Consider the following 6186-nt stretch of genomic DNA (forward strand, 5'->3'; position numbering starts at 1 on the left):
CCAGAGACACATTCAGTTGGTCCCTAACTGTTGTGACTTTTGCATTTTGGTATCATTCACCTATTCACTTAGTTGTAAATGTGTCCTCATCTAAAAATGCACTCTGGGAGAAAAACATACATTCAGAACAAACCTTCAGTCATGTTGAGATGGAGATTTGCATTTTGGTGTCCAGCATTTGGCAACACTGCTTTGTCATAGGGAATTTCTCTCTTAAAGCTAAGGGTGGCCGGCACTGTGGCTCACCTGGCTAATCCTCTGCCTGCAGCGCTGGCACCCTGGGTTCTCGTCCTGGTTTGGGCGCTGGGTATTTTCATGGTTAAAAAAACTATAAGCATTAACTTCAAATTTAGAAGCAAGTCAAGAACAATTCATCACTAATATTTAGTACTATTTCCAATATACCCAAGGAACATATTTAAACTTGAGCTATAAAAATTATAAATATTCCAACTGTAATCCTGAAACCGAATTTGACCTAGACAAACACAAATAAATCTTTACTATGTTTCCTTGGAAATTCAAAATTGGCTCTCCCATATAAAACAATTTAGGGGAATAAAAGTCCTCAGTTCCTTTTAAGTAGTAACAGATGAGATCAACACTCAAGAAAAACGGTCATTGATTATACAACACTTGGATACAACACTCTGTAGGGAAATAGTAAAATATTTTACAGAGTTAAAATAAAGGTTTTATATTTTATACCATATTGAATACACACATAAAAATACCAGTGTTTTTATCTTGGTTCTGTTCAGACACTTAATCAAGCAAATGTGTTCTTTGGTGTCAGGAGTTTATCAATATTTAGGGATAATGAAAGATAAGAACACCAAAACTGACATGCCAGAAATAGAAGACTGGAAATCCAATACCATATAAAATAAGAATCACAGGTAGACTTACAAGAAAAGATAAGGATGCTAAAGTTGCACTGCAATACAGCTGACACATAATCCTTTTCCCAACTCCTACTCTGGCTCCCAAAATAAAATAAAATAAAATGTAGTACAGCCTATTATGTTTTTAATCTGTATTTTGAGATTTTTCCAAGTGGAAAGATATTACAGATAGTAATATATCATTCTAAGTTTTAAAATCACCAAAGTCAGGGAGAAGAATGTACATTCATGAACTGTATTCATTTGTAAGGAAAAGTCTGATAAAGGCTGAACAGTTCAACCAAAATTGAAGAATTATTCTTGATTCTTCATTATTCCTTTTTGAAAAGAATAAATGTAGATATAGTAGACTTACAGGTTGACATTTTGACTCATTCAAAATAGTCACATCCCTCTGCTTGTTTTTGGAAGTTTCCATGACTAAATTTAACACCATTCATCACATAGCATTTTCAGTCAAAGGAATTAATAGAGCAATGAAAAATCAGAAGCAGGATGGCTTAGAGAGCCTTTAACCTCTAAATATACACACATTTATATTCTGTATCTCTTTTCTAAAGAAACAAGTTTTAAGTAATGCTAATATAACCAATAGAAAAAAAAACTTCTATCAAAATATACAATTTCAATTACAGACTAGAAGGCTAATATTAAAAAAATAGTTGTAAGCTGAAAGTTTGCTTAAATGGATGACAAGCATCATCCTCTTGAAGCACAAAGCATCAAATAAGGTCCTATAAAAAGATCGATCTGTGACCTTCTTCACTTGTTAAGTTCTTGATAAATTCATAGAACTTGAGTCTTAGTCTCTAGATCAAGGTATATATATATATCCCTGTTCTTTAATCCAGATTTTCATAAAAGGGGGAATCAAGCAATTCAGAATCTCAAGTGGGATTTATGCTTCACCATGTATCTATCCAGTGTCTCCCAGAACCATAAGAAAACTGGTCTATCCAAATGACATTTGTGATAGCTCAGTTCTAACAATATTACATCCCATTTCTGAACTTTTGGATCTAGATGAACATCATACTTGAGATGGAAAGCTTTAATTTTAGCAAATATATCAACTGGTGACCCATCAGGCAAAAGCCATGGCCAACCTTTGAACTTCCAAGCAGGACCCTGTACAAAAACTGCTACAACCTGGTCCCAATCTTGAGGCTTAAGTTTAAAGGGCTGGTCTACTACTCTAAAAGGTACTGTGATGCTAATTTCAATGCCTCCCAGTTGCATTTGGTCTTTTCTTCTCGTTGACAACCCTGTTTCTTCATCTGAAAGATGCTCTAGAAGATCTTTGGTATTAAGCATGGTTATTAAAGAGGTGGTAGCTGCAGGAATTATAATAATTGGTGTTCTAGAACCTTTCTTCTGATTTGGGGAAGGTCTTGCTTGTGAAACTGGTCTTGGTAATGGCTGTGCTGCAGGAGTCTGAGCCTTCCGGGCAGATGCACCTTCCATTACAGATGTCAGCGTCATACTATGGTATGTGCCCATAGTGTCAATTTTGAAGCCTTCCATTTCTTCCTTGCTTTTGAATCCCTTCTGATCATATCTGCTGTAAGCAGCCAGGATCGGCTGTTTCGTATGCATCATGGAATCCACAGGTGCCGCATTTGGGGCTGGTCGCTATTCAGGGGCATGCCCTTCTTCTCTGGCTTTTACAGATTGAAGAATTGCAAAAATATTCTTGGAAAAATTCTTTCCCATGCTCTGTAAGATGGTTGTTCTTGTCCTCCACACTCTCTCCCTGCTGACAATATCTCGAGTCACATCTACCTCAGCATCTACAAAACTCCTCTATTTAAGGGCAGTGATAACATCATCTCTATCAGTCTTGATAGTAGATCTTTTCTTAGCCATAATTTTGGCTTTGATCACAGCAATTTTTTCCACAGACATGGCTTCAGACATAGACCTAATATGTTCAGTCTGTACAATCCTTTCTTTAGGACCCTCCAAACGAGCAGCCAATCTTTCTTTATCAAGGTGCACACACTCTTCATCCTCACTTCGTGGTTTCTTTACTTCTGCCAGAACTTCGTCTGCAGCTCCTTTGACTTGAGTAGATCGCTGAAGACCTAGCTCCAGGGGGGCATTTCTGTCAGTGTTTGCAGATGTTGACGCTTCACCATTGAGATAGCCAAGCAGAGCTTTTCGGTCAGGTCTTCTAACCACAGGAATATTTTCAGTAGCTGCTTGCCGAGCCAAACATAAACAGGATGAGAAAGGTGCACATTATTCAGTCAAAATAGGATGCAATCCAATGTGTAGTACTCTCTAGGGTGGCCTTGTTTTCCAGTCCCCCACACCACATAGTTGGTCTTCACGTTCTTGGGCCAGGAGAACTCGCCCGAGATCACTTTGTCCCCCTTCATCATGATCTCCTTCTTCTGGATGTTGTACTGTCGCAGGACATTGAGCACGTCCACCACCTTCTCCCTTTGCCTAGAATGAGAGCTGATCAGCAGTGTTTTTCAGAATTTCTCCAGATAGTTTTAATGCACAAGAAGGATTGAGTACCAATTTTTTATGGAAAACAATACCAATTTTTTAAAATTTTTTATTTATTTGAGAGGTAGAGTTACAGAAAGTGAGAGGGAGAGACAGAGAGAAAGGTCTTCCTTCCGTTGGTTCACTCCCCAGATGGCCAAAATGGCCGGCACTACTCCGATCCAAAGCCAGGAGCCAGGTACTTCCTCCTAGTCTCCCATGCGGGTGCAGGGGCCCAAGCACTTGGACCTTCTTCTACTGCTTTCCCAGGCCAAAGCAGAGAGCTGGATTGGAAGAGGGGCAGCCAGGACTAGAACCGGCACCCATATGGGTTGCCAGCACTGCTGGTAGAGGATTAACCTACTGCACCATGGTGCTGGCCCCTACAATACCAATATTAAATGTATTTCCTCCTCCTCTTCCTTTTGCTATGTATGTGTGTGTGTCTATACTTTGCACTAGATCATACCCCTATTGATGATATTGGCCTACATTCATACCATATGACAAATTCAAATCTTAATTATTTATTTAATATAGAAGGAGCATTTTCCTGTCTTAATATTTAAACAATGTTTGATATATTTCATGTCTGACTGGTATTACAGTTGATGGTTTGTTTCAGTGTGCCCATACCCTTTATTAACTTTGTTTTTAGCAGCAGCACAACAGCAATCCATATAGAAATTACTAATTTATAATGAGGGAAATATCATACTTTTTAAAGTGTAGAAAGAAGTAAAATATTAATTTCCTATATGCCATGAAGAATGAGACAGTACTTATGAAAAAAATATATACTTTTTAATTGATCTACACAGAAAAGTAAAAATTACTCAAAATTCTCTATCTAATGATAAACAATTAAGGGAATATTTTTCTTCAGTAAAACATTTTTTGTGACTCCTAACAAAACTATAGTAATGACACTGTTCTTTTATGACGGGTGAGTGGGAGGGTCTTTGTTGAACTAATAATGTAGTATATAAAATTCTTTGATGCTAGCAGTGTATTTATAACACTACAAAGCCAATTTGAGAAAAGTATAATTTTCCCAGAGTCAGTTCATCCCCATCAAAGGGATGGTCACATTCTGAAAAGGTGAACACTCAACTACAACAATGGGCAGCAACTATTGGTCAATTGTTCTTTAAAACAAGCCCCCAGAAATGAAAATAAAACATTGGGTTTCCTTCCTACTGTAGAATATCTATAGATGCAGCTAACAGAGGCATGATATCTTCATCCTTATTTTCAGTCTTTCCCAAAGTGGCAGATGTCATTTCTTGGGAGCACTTTTCTCTTCCTGGGATCTATTTTGAATAGTTTACATATTTAATCTAAAAATTAAAGGTTTTTTAGGGATAGTAAGTGGACCCTTAAAATAAGGGCTTTCAAATTATCTAGACACATTTAGGATTATTCTGATTTCCAAAAAACTATTATTCATTTGTCAGTGACCACAGGAAATTGGTTCCACAAGACCTTGACAGATACCACAATTCACAGATACTCAATCCCTTATATAAATGGTATAGTATTTGCCTATAACTTCCATTATAGTGCAATGTTAAGGGCATAATGACAAGAGAAATGTCTAAATATTAAGCACATGCAGTATTTTTTTCTGAAGGTCTTCTGTCTATGCTCAGATAATGGATTAAATGGATTCTGAAGCTTCAGATGTGCATAGCACACTGCACATGCATTCCTCAACTGAGGGCATTAGGTGCTTTATGAGTTGGGTGAAAATTGGGAACCTATACCAAAATACCTTAAATATCTAGTAATGCATGAAGACATAGAATAAAAAATAAATATCGATATATACAAAAGTTCTAGTCATGGATATTTTCAATATTGATATCACTTAATATCAGTAGAAAAGTCACATGTTTGCTTTGATAAAAGATCTGTTAACTGATTTTTAAACTTAAAATATATTTGTAAAAGAAATTAAACACGCAGGCCTGTCCACTAAATTCGATACTCACAGTGTGTGCTATGAGTGGTTTCACCTTTGGAAATGCAGATGTGATTGGTCATTTCAGTTCTCCAACGCACAGCTGCTTCCAGATCAGGATCCTCTGTTCTGGTCTAAACTCCTCTGGGTGTGTCCCTTTTTAGAGGATTTCACCTGACCCACCCACCAAACCCACTCACTGAGAGCCTCTGTCTTCAGAAAAAATTGGATTTCCATGATGAGGTTACAGGGAAGGTAGGAAAGTGATTAACTGGATTAGCAAGGTACAGAAAACAGTACCCAGAGGCTAAGAGACAAGCAAAATGTAGACCGGGTTTGGGAGATGTACGTAAGTTGACCTGAGGCACATGGTTCCATGAGACATTTTCACTGAGGGCTGAGAGTGCCAGGCTTTTGCACAAGTTGACACTGGCAGTACATTAGAGGGTGGGAGGATGGCAGAAGGCTTTGTGGCTCTCCTCTGCCTTAGAGGAACCACCTCCTCCATGCTGCCACCCTCCTTGCAGGACTCTGGTCCTGTTGTAGTTTACATCACAAACCCACACCCATAGTTAGGGTCTTTCAGATGCTGCTCTCTGGGTTGTTCCAATTCTGTGAACATTTCCCAGTATTTTTTTCCCCCAGAGTGGCCCCCAGACCTCTGCTCCATGGTCTCAGATGTTTTCTTAAATGGTTAATTTAGGGGCTGGCCTTCTGCATAGTGGATTAGGGCATGCTCACAATGCTGGCATTCCATGTGGGAGCTCTGGTTTGAGTCCCAGCTGCTCTACTTCCAATATAGCTCCCTACCATCATGCTTAG

General features: G+C 38.3%; 1 pseudogene; it reads right to left on the minus strand.

The window, feature by feature from the left end:
• Positions 1–1663: 1663 nt before the first annotated feature.
• Positions 1664–4684, minus strand: LOC149128487 (parafibromin pseudogene; annotated as a pseudogene).
• Between the last annotated feature and the right edge of the window lie 1502 nt (positions 4685–6186).

Source organism: Oryctolagus cuniculus, chromosome 1 (genome assembly GCF_051225735.1).
Source record: "Oryctolagus cuniculus isolate XC-2025 breed Fujian yellow rabbit chromosome 1, ASM5122573v1, whole genome shotgun sequence".
NCBI classification, from domain to species: domain Eukaryota; kingdom Metazoa; phylum Chordata; class Mammalia; order Lagomorpha; family Leporidae; genus Oryctolagus; species Oryctolagus cuniculus.